The sequence below is a fragment of the Bombyx mori genome, chromosome 20 (genome assembly GCF_030269925.1).
Source record: "Bombyx mori chromosome 20, ASM3026992v2".
In the NCBI taxonomy this organism is placed as follows: Eukaryota; Metazoa; Arthropoda; class Insecta; order Lepidoptera; family Bombycidae; genus Bombyx; species Bombyx mori.
Window position 1 is genome coordinate 7,984,073 of NC_085126.1, and position 15,664 is coordinate 7,999,736.

The following is a 15,664-nucleotide window of genomic DNA, read 5'->3' on the forward strand; positions in this document are numbered from 1 at the left end:
AACGCGGGCGACGACCTCGTCGCGGCTACCCGCTTGGTAGCAGCAACCTTGCCATCGGGCCGCTGCTGCGCCTGTAGCTGTGCTCGGAGCCTCAAATTCTCCGCCATCAGCTGCACCACCTGGTCATTGGCGGAAGCAACCGAAGGCAGAACCTTCGAGACTCGCGAGACGACTTCCCGCAGCCTGCGGCCAGCAGCTTTGGTTTTGGCACTGGTCGCCGCATACGACTTGACGGTCTTCATGGCCCTGCCTATGACCAAGGCAGGGTCCCGAAGACCGCCCTCCTCCTCTTCTGTCGTCCGCCCGTCCAGCGAGGCGACAGACATCGACGCCGATGACGGCGCCGGTGACGGTGCGCCCTTCCCCCGAGCGGGTCTCCCTTTAGGGGGCGGCATCTCCTCCGCGGCAGAGGCCGAATCGGAGACTACCACCACTTTCTCCGGTGGGGCATCCGTGTCAGAGGACGACGTTAGCCCCCCCTTCCCTTCGCGGGAAGAAACTCCCCTCGATTTCCTCTTCCGCCTGACTTTCCCTTTCGGGCCAGCCGCCTCGCAGTCGCTGACGAGCGCAGAGCGCGTCGAGCCAGCGCTGGCACACCTCGGTTCGACGGGTTTTCCGCTGCCCGTCGCACAGCCCCCTTCATCGTGGCATGCTTTGCCCCCCCCAGAATACGTGGGGCAGCATGCTCCCACCGAAGTGGAAGCACGGAGGGATTCTCCACCTAGAGTGGTACCCTCCTGGGGTAATGTTTTTTGTAAGTTTGCCATCATTCATTTCGTTCCTTTGTTATTTAACCAGGGGTCGGTCCCCTGGGACGGCCCTCACGACTGGACACCCTCCAGCCACTCATCCCATCACCGGGCACGTCACAGGCTTAGGATTAGGGCATTTTTTATAGAGGTTTGCATCCTCGCGGCCCCTACTAGGCAGCGGCCCCCGCCCCCCACCAAGTGGGGATTACGGTATGGGACAACCCTTGGGACTAGACTCCCTCCAGCCATTCATCCCATCGTCAGGTGTCAAAAACTTGGGATTGGGGCATTTTTTATAGAGGTTCGCATCCTCACGGCTCCTGCTAGGCAGCAGCCCCCGTCCCCTACTCGGTAGGGATTGCGGTGTGCTTCTTCGAAGCCACGCCGGTAAACCGGTACCCCCCTTTGGGGGGCCTTCCCCTGTAGCCGCCAAGAGGCAGCCGGGGACATGGCAACCAGCGACCGGAAGGGAGTGCCCTCCGGTTCACTTCTCATCCACGTGGGGTCTACCATTACTGACAGACCCACACGTCTGACCACGGTGTGGCCACGCCGGCGTACCGGTACCCTCCTCTGGAGGGCCTTCCCCTTTAGCAGCCAAAAAGCTGCCGGGGACATGGCCTAGCATTCAAGACGGCTCCAGAAGGGAGCCATCTCCCGCTTCACGCACCCTTTGTCCAGCAAAGGTGGGAAAACGGGAACACGGTGTGCAGTCCTCTTTGTTCACGGCACCCCTGTGCAGACAACGCTGCTCCACGGTATCGGGGTGCACGCTTAAGCCCCACCGCCGCGACAAGGCGAGACCACGTTCGGTGGGGTAATTTTTCAGCTTAGTTACTGTTCGACTTTTCCGCTCCGCTTTTTCCGTTTGCTGTTCCAATATTTTAAATTAATGATACAATTCGTCAATATTTCTAGGTTTAAACTATTTCTATTTCAAATTTTGCTACCTTACCTTACCTATAGAAATTTACTGTGCATTTCTGTGTCTAGACATTTTATCTCATATATATATTTTACTCTTGAATTGTCCTTCGCAAAATGTAGTGCATACAAAGATAAATATGAAACCTTTATTATAAACATATATTGACTTTATCATGAAGAAACTAGAGAAAGATAAACAAAATGTGTAATATGGCATAAAATTGTTTTTATACGCTAGGGTTGCATATATCGATTTTTGCAGGGCGTGTGCTTCACGCGCCTTTTTTAAGGCTAAGGTCTCCTGAGAGGAATTGAAGAGAGGAGGACCTCTGTCATCCTTTTCTCCCCCTTCTTTGGAGCAGTCCGGCATATCCCGGTCTGTTACCCCCTTCGACCGGGTATCCGTAAACGCATTTCCCAGCGTTAATTTTATATATCCGTAAATTGAAGATGTTGCATATTGCACTCGAAAAATCTTTTTTTCATCCTAAACAAAGTCATATGGCTTATAATTCTGTCGCAATTTTATAATCTCGTCCATTGGTTTTATAACGGGAGGATATCTGTCAATTAAACGCAATGAAAAGTCAGTTGTCTTCGATTAAGGGTTTTTTTCCCTTCCTATGCTGATAACCTGGAGGTATTATGCCTGCTTTACCGAACGAAAAGGTGAGCTCACGGGCCTCTAACCTAAGTTGCTAACACTAGCCCTAGCAAGAACAGTTCTTCGTAGAATCTACCACCGGATCGGAAACACGCGACAAACTGAGAAGATCCGACGAGGAACTAATTGGACTGTGTCTGAGGGGTCAAGGAACGTCTTCACGTTGTACACACTCACTTAGCCAAATAGCTTCTCCTATAAAACGATGAAAAAATTCACAAAATACATAGACATGCTCCCTATTTATACATAAAATATTTTAATCACATTATTTACGCTTCTAGTATATACTGTGATTACTTTGGGAAATTATGAGCGACAGACAATCCGTCTATAAAGTTAAGTTTATTGTTATGATAAAACTAGTGTAATTGTTTTCAGAAATATTATTGTATTAGCTTATGTAATATAATGCATCATAGTATGTTAGGTCTGGTTTGTATATCGGTATCTACAGTAAAACTCTTTCTTTTTTTACCTAAGCTAATGGTCTAGAGAGACTATACCAGCGTCACCGGGCTAGTAGGTGAGCTCACGGGGCTCAAACCTGACGATTTTGCGCTAACACGAACCCCTGGCTAGAGCCGTGCTTCGCAGAATCTACCACCGGATCGGAAACGACCCGCTGAGAAGATCCGGCGAGAAACTCAGTGGGCTGCCCGGTCTTAGGCATCCTTCTGGGAAAAGAAAACTAATATTAAAAAAAATATCTAATTATTAAAAAAAAAAGACATGTCCGCTGAGTTTCTTGCCAATTCTTCTCAGGACGGAGGCTAGTTTTTGTGAATTGGCGGTAGTTCTTTTGACGTTCAACAAGTATGTACTTTCATTTATGTTGAATTTTTTTTTATTTATTTGATTTGATTTGGGTGAGGCTCCTCAATACGGGCCTATATCCAATCAGCATTTCTTGGGCCTACCACGGAATCTTGGACCTAGTATGTAGAGGTTGAGGAATTTATTTCCAAATGAACGCCGATTTGTTGTAATAATAAAATATTTACGTACAGGTATTACAGATTATTAAAGGTAATAATAGTTGTTACTGTAATAAATACGTTTAAATTTCCCCCCAACATATTTACCCAGTGTAGTTTCGATATAAATATTAATACTTGTATACTATATTTAAATTATGTTGTAATTGATTTAGGGCACTTTGTTAAATACAGCAAATAGTGGTTTTACCGGTAAAAATGTTGTCATTTTCAGAAAAAAATTGTATTCAAGTTTGCTCCTTACTGACTATAATTTAGGGTCTGTTGTTCAGCTTTCGGAATTACCTACTACTTTTACCTATTTCAAATTATATTGAACGAAACCAGTCCCACAGTCCGGACGTTCCATCAGTGATAACAATTATTAATGCAAAACATATTCTCTATCAAATACATTTAAAAATAATAGATATAGTTTTAAAAAAAAAACGTTTCAATAACCAGCCGAACTCATAAACTAAAATGATAGTATCTGTCATTGTTATTCAAAATAAGAAAACATGTATTCTCATCGATCCCTGAAATGTATAAAATTTTCAAGTTACTCGAACGTCCTAAAGTTTGTCTAATTAGATAAATTCTAGAAGATTCCGTTGCGTTGGTATTTATGGTCAAGTTAATAAAAACGTAGAAAAAAACTATCTCCGGAAATTCGTCGTTAGGGTGGGTGGCGCATTTATGTCGTAGATGTCTATGGGCTCCAGTAGCCACTTAACACCAGGTGGGCTGTGAGCTCGTCCACTCATCTAAGCAATAAAAAAAAAGCTATTAAATAATTCTTAAATATATATTATACATAGCCACTTTTTTTTATTACTTACATGTGCTAACGAGCTCACAGTCCATCTGGTATTAAGTGGCTACTGGAGCCCATAGACATCTACAACGTAAATGCGTCATCCATCTTGAGATGTAAGTTCTAAGGTCTCAGTATAGTTACAACGGCTGCCCCACCCTTCAAACCGAAACGCATTATTGCTGCAGAAATAGGCAGGGTGGTAGTACCTACCCGTGCGGACTCACAAGAAGTCCTACCACCAGTAAATACAAGAATATGCAAGAAATACCTATGTAACTCTGTTGTTTTTTCTTCTTCCTAACTGCTCGTTGGCAGCCTAAGGGGCTATACCAACTTCGCGCGGACCGATAGGTGAGCTCACGGTTTCAACCTGAGACAATTGGTAACACTAGTCCTAGCAAGAGCAGTGCTTTGCTGAATCTACTACCGGACCGGGATCTCGCGACGCAGAACGAGAAAATCCGGCGAGAAACTCATTATATGTTGCTTCTCTTGATCTACGCCACGGCGAAATAATTTTCCATCTACGTATTTTACCAACAAGGAAGAAAACATTTACTTGGAAAATACATGTAAACAGATACTAGGTCTGATGGTTTGTTTCCAACTAAAGGTGCACGTTTGAAACTGATGAACTTAAATTGTTTTTCAAGAATGCTTGGCTATTTAAAAAAAAAGAAATCTATACTTATACTTATATACTTATAATATTATAAAGAGTTTGTTTGTTTGTTTCGAATAGGCTCCGAAACTACTGGACCGATTTGAAAAATTCTTTTTCCATTAGAAGCCGATATTGTCCCTGATGAACATAGGCTACTTTTTTTTTATTTATTTTTATTTATTTTTTTGGTTTGATGTATGTTTTAATGTTTCCGAAGCGAAGCGAGGGCGGGTCGCTAGTATACAGTATTTTGTGTTGTTCATACCTACCAGTCGATCACGAATACACTTAAACCAAACAGCTTTTTCTGTTTCGAGTTTAAAGTCATAATAACGACAATAATAATATAATATCATGACGTCTTTGCTTAGCAGTAAAAAAAAAACGTGCAAGAATTGTAAAAAACTATTACTTAGAATTACTTTTAGTTTACGTAGCTAATACGTAACACCGAGGCCAAAAGGACAATGTATCTAACATTTAAACAATTTAGGGCAAAAGAACCCGTGTTTGACCTGTATCTATGTGTACCTTACCCCCAAGTTATCACAAGTCACGCGCCCTCTCACGCGTCTTCGACGTAGGTTATCGATAACGGAAGCTATTGTTGTATGTAGTGTCTCCTAATATTGTTGATATTAATTAATATGTTTACTTGAATTCTATAATTTTATTACCGATAATGATATTTGTTAATGTCACTCTCTGTCTTTTCCCAGCTGTTTATCCCACATGGTGATGTGGTCAGCTTCCCTTACTGTACTTCTCCACTTCGCTCTGTCTTCGACATCCTCGTCAGCAATATTATTGCATTCCCTTTTGTCCTTCAGTACATCCTTCCATCTTGTCTTGGGTCTATCTCTAGGTCTCCGACCGAGGTCGAGCAGTAGTGGTAAATTTCCTACGAAGTCAGGTGGCTTCCTTTTTACGTGACCATACCATCTCGGCCTACTCTCCTGCCTCTGATATTTGTTTAGGTGAATCTGTAATTGTGTAATGTAATTACATCACAAAATTGAATTGTTTTTTTTAAGGGATTTTATGACCTGGTAACTAAGACCTTTAAGTCATGTCTTGTTATAATTTATATTCTTATTTTTATGAAAAATGGTAATATGGAGTAAAATGAAATGAATATGATTAATTTGAGACATTAAACAACTGGGATGAAATTAAATGAAATGAGATGATATGGGATGAAATATAATCTCAGTAAAATGGTGGTCATTTTCTGAGATTTATTCAGTGTACTTTTTGGTGGATACCGAGCAGTTAAGTTCAGCGGCTTTGTTTCATTTTCCCACATTTGTGAACTTTCACAGATATTAAACAGTTAATAAACCACTGTTATTACACATTTAAACCTGAAGAAACACTAAATAGACAAAATAAATCAAATCACACAACTTCACTCCTCGCGTTCCCGCCAAAAAGTCCAAAATTGAATTGTAAATAAGATCGTCTCACCGGCTCACAGGAGTTTTGTTCTTCAAAACGAGCACTTTCACTTTCGCGACAAAATCTGGATTTTCGTCACTTGTTCAGTGGAGGTCGAGAAGGTCCACTTCTACTTTAGAGATCCTCCAGATATTTTCCAGTGGTACTTTTGTAATATCAAATGTAACGAGCTGTATATATAAAGCATGATCTTAACACGTGCGCTGGATATGGCGAGGTCATCGGATCCGTGGCCTCTTATCTGGTGCCATTCAGTTGTTTGTAAATATTCAAACTTTCCTGAACTCCAACACTCATATAAACACCAGACCTGGGCAGAATTGTTCTATGGGATTTCTTTTTATTTTCCAACAATTTGAGTCTTATGAATTATTATTGTGTGTCGTCGGGCATCAGTCCTAAAGGTGAGTGGGCGCTCATGTGTATCAGGTATTCCAGGAGAACAACAATGACGCCACCCACTGCATCGGCAATTAATTAATATGCTTTTACCAATTCTAACGGATACTTATTGTCATTCTCGATCATGTCAGAATCCAAGGATTATTAAAAGAGGAAACCAGTTTAGCTGGTCGAAATTTTAGACTTTATCGTGGGTTCTTTTAACAGTGCAGTAACAAACAATATATAAAAACATAATGAGGCTGATAATAGTTATGCTTCGTAACTGCGGGTACTTTAATATTGGAGGAACAACTATTTAATGTGCACTGCAAGTATCGTAACAACTGAAAGATGGTAGATTTTTTTTATTGCTCTTATAGACAGTCGCACGCCTGGCTTATCTGAGGGGGTGTGGTTACGTCACGGACGTCCACAATGCCAGGGGCATAGTCAAGCCTCTCGGCCTTTTTTTTTTTTTTTTTTCGTCGGGTAGAGGGCCGAACCTCCTACGAGGTCCCCGCGCAAAAGGGGCGCGCGGGGTATGTGAGACTCAACGGTCTGCATGGTGTTGTGAGTAGACCGCGGGCCCAAGGATTTTAGGGCCCACCCACTAAACGACTCCCCTGCACTCTTACACCCGACGTCCGATCCCCTCCGAGGTCAGAACCCGGATGAGGTAGGGGGGCTACCGCGGTCAACACTACAACCAGACGGCGCGGCTCACCCCAAGGACGCCCAGCCGACGGAGCCTTCGAGGCGAATCGAAGGCTCTGAAACGTCGGCCGTCTCGGTACGGCAGCCCGTCGGGCCGCCCAGACGGTGCCGCTGGTGTCCCGGAATATCCCGCTGGACCAGAACCAGCCTGCCGGGTCGGGACGCGATACACCGTCGACCGGTCGCTCTATTCACTCCACGGCAGCGCGCTAGAGTGCTGGTAGCGCGCCGCGCGGCCTCACCCCCTCAGGTCGTCCCTTGACCTTCACCGGGGGCTGACTATTCTACCAAACCTAGGTTTTTTTTTTTATCTCTTTGTACTATCATCGATTGTTTAATTTAAAATTTAAGAAGATGCAAATATCACTGTGCATTCTTGATAAAGCTACGATAACCTCGTTCACAATCTGCCTCGGTTATAGGTCCGTAATCGTATCCCACAACTTTGTACCGAACCGATAATGATAACCTTTTAAATAATACGAACAGTTAAAACTTTTTTTATCTTAGAACAACGAACTGTAAGGTTTTTTAATATAATTTATTTAAATAGCTAATTACCGTTTACAGCGCTTATTTAGGTACTTACAAATACTTGTGCATACGTGAATGTCATCGATCATCTTGGATGATACAAGTTCCAATTGAATCGGAACCAGCTTTACGTAACTTTGATTTCATTGCGAATTAGGAATAAATAGGAATTCCTCCTCCTCCCTGCGTCGTATTCCTCATTGCTGAGGGTCGTGACCACCCTTTTGTATCACCTTCGCACGCACGATCTTTCTCCATCCATTCTTGTCTCTGCGGTGTGGAGGGCGTTGTGAAACGTGGAATCAAGAGCGGTGCGGATCTGGTCGGACCAACGTATTGGGCTGCGCCCCCAAGGTCTTTTCCCATCTACCTTACCAGTCACGATGAGCCTCGTGTAGGAAATAGGAATTAGGTATAATAAAAATCAAAACCCGCAAAATTATAATTTGCGTAATTACTGGTGGTAGGACCTCTTGTGAGTCCGCGCGCTTAGGTACCACCGCCCTGCCTATTTCTTTCTGCCGTGAAGCAGTAATGCGTTTCGGTTTGAAGGGTAGGGCAACCGTTGTTACTATGGTTCGTTGTTACTTTGGTGACGTCGTCTTTGTGATCGGATGAATCCTTTATGGGAACGCAAAGAAATGATCTCTACAATTATAAAAATGAAAACGAATTAAATGCATACAATGTATTATTCATTCGATTCTACTAATGTCACAGTCAACGCTCGCCTTAATTAATTAATCTAAAATAAACCCATCAAACGATGTCCTAGGATATTTTATTTCACCATCTGACTGATACCAAGACTGTGATTGAAATTCTAAACTGCCTGCCGGTTTGTTTGTCACCTTTTAACGCTTTCCTGTCGATCAAGGGAGCGAGTCACGAGTTTATATCTCTGCCCCCAATAGTATAGCTATTTAAACGTCATATTTAATTACAAGTACTAGAGGTCCCGCAGTAGTCGAAATTCGACTATAATTAATTGGAATTGTAAGTTCGTTCACTATTATGATTGTATTTTATACTTCTATAATCACAAATTTCGCCAAGACTACACTATAAAAAATATTAACAAAGACAAACAATATTTAATCTATTCTCAATTTGACAACAGACGTCAAGAACAAAAGTTTGACAATAAATAGTATGCATGCGTGTGTGCGTGCGTCAAATACATGGTATGTAGTTTGTGTAGTGTTTTCTTTATTGATTTAATGTATTTTTATGCATAATTCTAAAAAAATATAAGCATTGTGCACTTCTTCTCTATATTCTCTATAAGTGTGGAAAATTTCATACTCCTCCGTCCGCGCAATTTTCGTAAAAAGGGATACAAAGTATTTGCTTCACGTATTAATCTTCTAATATATAAAATTCTCGTGTCACAATGTTCGTTCCCATACTCCTCCGAAACCGCTTGACCGATTCTCATGAAATTTTTTATGCATATTCAGTAAGCCTGAGAATCGGCTACTATCTATTTTTCATACCCCTAAGTGATTAGGGTTGTCCACCCCTAACATATTTTTTTTTTATTTGGATTTTTTTTTTATAATGTGGTATTATGTGGTTGAATGAGGTTTTGTTATTTTTATTATATATTCCCTCATCGTTCACAGCACTACATACCTCTTTCACTCATTTACCACATCCTTACACACTTACAATAAGTTAGTTTTTTTTTCTACACTAGAAATTCCCTAGAAATCTTATCTTACCTCTATATGGCAAAACAATGTTTGCCGGGTCAGCTAGTATGTAGATAAATTTAATGAAGCAATATCGTAAAGAGAACAATACACATATAGTTTGTATGTTTACTATTAAAATCCTTGAATCGTTGATAGCTCTGAGCAAAGGTTAGATGTTCTCCGAGATTCCCCTTGGCTATCGGCGTTGGCCTGTTGACTAACCGCCGATTGTATTCTATGAAGCAGCGAGTAGATACAGAGCAGGCTAATAAGCATTATGTTAACAGATATATTATTTTTTTTATTGCTCTTGTAGGCAGACGATCATACAGCCTACCTCATGGTGAGTGGTTACCGTCGCCCATGGACTTGAGCTAGCCGCTGCCTACCATTATCGTATGTATGAGTACAAATATGTACATATATGCAAGAAAACAAATTAGTGAATACAATTATCATCTAAAAATTAATGAAGGCTTTATTTGTGTAACATAGCTGTGTTTAAGCTGATTTACACGTCATTTCGGATCCTCCCGATCCACTAACGGTGCTTTTAGGTACCTCAAGCACCGGTCATCGTTCTCGTCGAACCCGTCGCTTGCGACGAAGGGCTCGACGAGTAAATTAACCCACAGACACAGTCCACTGAGTTTCTCGCCGGATCTTCTCAGTGGATCGCGTTTCCGATCCGGTGGTAGATTCTGCGAAGCACGGCTCTTGCTAGGGTTCTTGTTAGCTATGTCGTCAGGTTTGAGCCCTGTGAGCTCACCTACGCTGAAATAGCCTCTCAAGGCTATTATTAGCTTAGGTAAGCAAAAAAAACCTGATATAGATTTTTTTAATTAACATATAACAAAATGTATCTCGCACGAAAACAGATAACTATTGACGTGTCTATTTCGCTTATTCATGTTTGATAATCTGGGAAATAACTGAAGATTGGTTACATATTTTTTTTCCAAACTATACACAAAAGGGAAGGTAAGGATTTTTAGATTTCTTTTTAAAGCGGTTTCCAATTTTATAACCCCAAAATCTCCTGGATACGTTTTTGCATTTTAAAACTAAAGATCGTAATTGCTAGAATTTCCCTGGAAGGTATATATATCTGTATCTTCTTTTAACTCAATGCCGCGTTCGTATCGGAAGCTGTAAAGGGCCTGAAACGTCGGTAGTAATAAAATTAATGTAAATGAACGCCATGGTACGACTATTGAAAACCGACAAAAACACTAGATAGAAATTCTACTTACTTACTCTATGTTGACCTCGGACCTTTAATGGGACAAACATTATGAAAAAACACGATGCTCAGTGAAAATTATAAAAACATCATAATTTATTATAATACATTGCATAAAAATATGTCCCAATTGTAAAATTACTGGTGGTAGGACCTCTTGTGAGTCCGTGCGGATGGGTACCACCACCCTGCCTATTTCTGCCGTGAAGCAGTAATACGTTTCGGTTTGAAGGGTGGGGCAGCCGTTGTAACTATATTTGAGACCTTAGAACTTATATCTCAAGGTGGGTGGCGCATTTACGTTGTGGGTGTCTATGGGCTCCAGTAACCACTTAACACCAGGTGAGCTGTGAGCTCGTCCACTCACCTAAGCAATAAAAAATAAACCGATTTTTTTTTAACTAACTCTAATTTATTTGTAACGTTTTTCTCGTGAGACATTTCAATTTTAAGATTTTAACGCCTTCATCATAATAAGAATATAATAAAATTAGCAAGTACTTTTCAAATGCGCGTATTGGTTATTCCTGAAAGAATACCACTATGCTGTACTAGAATTATGGAGAAAAACTGTCAAGGCCATAATAAATGAGGATTCCACGTGACCACGACTGCTCTGCCAAGAGTAACCGGCTATGATGATGATAATATATACTATACTATAACGAATTTCAAGATTTCGATTGGAATCGGTCATGTTAACAAAACCAAAACAACAATGAACTGTGACAATTTCAGTCAAGATATTTCTTTGTCGTTAAACAAGCATGTTAAAAAAGCATTGTATATTTGTATGTATATTCATAAATGTATATATGTAAGGAATTTTTGTATGTATATGTATGTATGTATGTATGTGTATATATATATATATTTTTATTGGTACATAGCGTAAAAATTCGTTGATTCTTTTCCATCTGATGATTGTCTGGAAGAGATCGCTCTTAGCGATAAGATCGCCAATCGTATTTTTTTTGTATCTAATGTTACCCATTGTTTTTTATGTACAATAAAGAAATACTCTCTCGCATTTCGTGAGTATTTGCCGCTGAGGTTTTTTTTTTTATTGCTTAGGTGGGTGGACGAGCTCACAGCCCACCTGGTGTTAAGTGGTTACTGGAGCCCATAGACATCCACAACGTAAATGCGCCACCCACCTTGAGATACAAGTTCTAAGGTCTCAAGTATAGTAACGACGGCTGCCCCACCCTTCAAACCGAAACGCATTACTGCTTCACGGCAGAAATAGGCAGGGTGGTGGTACCCCACCCGCGCGGACTCACAAGAGTTCCTACCACTAGTAATTACGCAAATTATAATTTTGCGGGTTTCATTTTTATTACACGATGTTATTCCTTCACCGTGGAAGTCAATCGTGAGCATTTGTTGAGTACGTATTTCACTTGAAAAATTGGTACCCGCCTGCGGTATTCGAACACCGGTGCATCGCTTCAACACGAATGCACCGGACGTCTTGTCCGTTAGGCCAAGACGACTAGAAGAACTTGCATTATTCCCTGGATCTCATAGCAGCATAGTGACTAAATCAATTTGAATGTCGCCTCCATTGGTTCTTTGGTTGTTTCATTTATATCAGCGTGCTTAGTGCGAGTTTTTTAACGTTCTCGATAGCGTAAAAGTTTAGTCAAATTTGTATGGAGTTGGAACGTTTGCCTACGTTTGCCGCTAGGGGCGCTGTTCCAGCTGAATACTAGATATGTGTCGTTCGTTCAATTTTAGAGATTCAGATCAGTACTGACCTGTTGACAAAATGATACGGTTCGTAGGACCCGTTCAGTCGAACGAACGACTAAGCGAGCGGGCGCGAGGCGAGACGCGGCAACCCGAAATGACCCGAATGACCGTCGTACTCGTATGGTTCTTTTCTTCTGATTCGTAGGTTTTGTGTTAAACGAGTCGATTTAGTGAACGACTCATATTTTTTGAAGTGACCCTATCGTTCGCGCGGAGTTTGAGACCCGGGTCGTTTGACTCGTTCGTTCGCGAACGACACATCTACTGAATACAAATTTCTTTACGCTATCGAGAACGTTAAAAAACTTTAACTAAGCACACAGTTATCAAAAAAAAACAATGTCGTTTTGTGTTAACTTGTGTACAGTTGAAAATTAACGCGAATATTTTACCTTAAATTTGCCCAATGGTTTATTTAACATTATCCTTAAAATCAATAACAGTCAATCTCCGGCTGCGATCGGTGCAAATCGTCCTGTGAAAAAGGTAAAACAGTGTAAATAAATTGGCGTCGCTCGGTGGAGCAGGAGCTAGGGGTCTTGGGCATGACGTGGGAGGAGCTAGAACAGACTGCCCAAGACCGATATAAATGGAAAAATTTGATTCGAGCCCTACACACCAGCAGAGGGTAATAGGAAAGGATGATGATGAGTGTAAATAAATGAATATGAAATTCCGAAAATGGCCCATCTCTGAAAATGTAAAATGTTCAGGAAATGAAAAAAATCCGATTATTTTCTAAAGTAGTGTAAAATTTAAAATATTAACTTTTGAGATATATTTTAGTCTTAATTAGCAATTGAAAATTACTGGAATTATTACAAAATGGGTGTAGGTAAGCCTCAAAACTACGTGTATATGAAAAAACGTATTTGACAAAATATGCGACATGTGCCCTTTTCGAAATTGCATATACAAATAAATCGTGACAAAAAAGATTTTCCTGTCTCAGTTTCAATTTAATTATGTAACTTCCGAGAAGCTTGCTGCTAAGAAACCTAAGAGTGTTGTTTTGAATCATAAATAAAATAAATATAAGTTTAATGTGCCGGGTGTGTATGTATGTATTAGTTTGGATGTGTGTGGCGTTCACAATCCGAGCTCGTGCTACACGTGACGTCACGGCCTGCCTATATTATTATTACATCAGTTGTAGTACTACATGCGATAATACGGACATCCCGCGGTACGTGATAACCAATAGTGGTGTTCCAATTAAATATAATGCGATAGCGTGCTACGGACTTTCAGCTTTATTTAGCGCGCGTTTTAAAACGCTATATTTAACGTGATTGGTGGAAGCGCGATTTTGATTGATTTTTAAGTTATTACCCGCCTTTTTATTCTCCATTTGTGATTTCATTGAAGTATGGTAATAAAAAAAAACCTATATCAGATAATTTCCACAAAAAAAGCACTTCTCATTCTGTTTTTATAACGTGCTATTTAATAACGTTATAACACAACGTCCCTGTCACCAGCACTAGATGATAACGCTTCATTTGAACATATATAAATTGGGACTTTTCATCTCGACATCAGTCAGCGATTGACGCTAAGCGCGGTGACTGCATCTAGTGGAATCTATGCGATTATACGGGACGAACGTCCTGTTGATATATTGCGTGAACAATACTATTTACAGCATTTAGCAACAGCCTGTAGGGTTGTTGCTTAAGAGATAATAAAAGCTTTAAGAATTACTCCATTAAAGGTGAGTTTCTGATTCCGATTATGTACTGCTCTAATTTTTCCTTCAAAATCTACTCTAATGTTTTTAACAGAACTCTTTCCTGTCAAAGAACTTTGAGTGACATTTTTTTTTCGCGCCTTTCTTTGCTTCCTTCTCCAAAACTAAGAATATCTATCACTAAATAGAATAAAGGAGAAATTGCTGTTAACTTTTCTTTCTGCATTTATTTCTTCTAAACCAGAAGACAATCGATTTAGATTCGTTTATTTTATAACAAGGAAAATTTGAAACAGCTTGAAAGTTACCGAATAAATTTTTGGGTTATTTTATGAGTTTATTAATTTTTATAAGTACAATTATGTGCAGGGAATACATTTTTATCGATTATCGACATAATTTACATAAAAATGTAGGTACTATAGTTTTTTTTTATCTGAAAAAGACAATAAATGAAAATTCTTTAATATTATTACAACCTTTACTTTCTCTAATAAGTTTTTTTCAAAATGCAAGAATTGACATTATCTATTTCTCACGTCGTTGAGTTTTTTTTATCAAGAAGCAACAAGTTTAAATGTACAAATAGACTTGTTGAATCAATTCTTTCAATATCTTTGGATTTAGGATTTTAACATTGTTTACTGGAATATGAGATTCTAACTTAGTAATAACCCAAAAAAATGTTACCCAAAAACTAATGTTAGTTGCAGTAATTCGTAGGCTTCCCAAAAATGTTTACCGCTTTGTACAAATCTCCGGTATTACTTGCTTCTTTCTTTAAATTAAGAACTATAAGGAAAGAGACCTTGTAATGATCGTGTTTTCATCGACATTTTTCTAATTTCGTCAACAGGACAGTTTGATGTCGGCCATTTTGAGAATAACTGGTTCGATCACGCACATAAGGTTAGGTACATTGAATATAGGGTTCGGTAGGGTTAGGTCGCAAGCCTGCGCACGCAGCAGCCTAATGATTAAATGGTGTGGCAAACTATTATGTAGTGCGGAAGTTTGCTTACATTAAAAAAATGATTAATTATCCATGCCTTTACATTAACGTCTAGTCTATCGCGACTTTCTAAAAACTTGCATTCCACGAAATACGTTATCAACGTAGAGTGGAAGAAATTGTGGCAATGGCCTTGCCCACCCTTTCCGTCGTACGCGACCACTGAGTCAACATGGCGCCCGCCAATGACGTAACCGTTTCCCTCCCATTGATTAATAATTCGAATCACGAACTACTCGTAAATTTTGACAGATACTTGTGAACTATTTGACAGATTGTAATATGCGATACACTTACTGAGATATAGTCTGCAATTAATTGTGCTGCCTTAATATTATATCGCATTGTTATCTTGAAGTAGGTACTAATCAAA

General features: G+C 40.3%; 1 protein-coding gene across 3 annotated transcripts in view; it reads left to right on the forward strand.

Moving 5' to 3' along the window:
* LOC732996 (ornithine decarboxylase) overlaps positions 1–15,664 on the forward strand; it is a 39,286-nt gene that overhangs the window by 9,371 nt on the left and 14,251 nt on the right. The window contains exon 1 of one of the 3 annotated variants that reach the window (XM_062674204.1): positions 12,914–13,075. The gene's annotated coding sequence lies outside the window, so the exon portion shown is untranslated. 3 annotated transcript variants of the gene reach the window in all.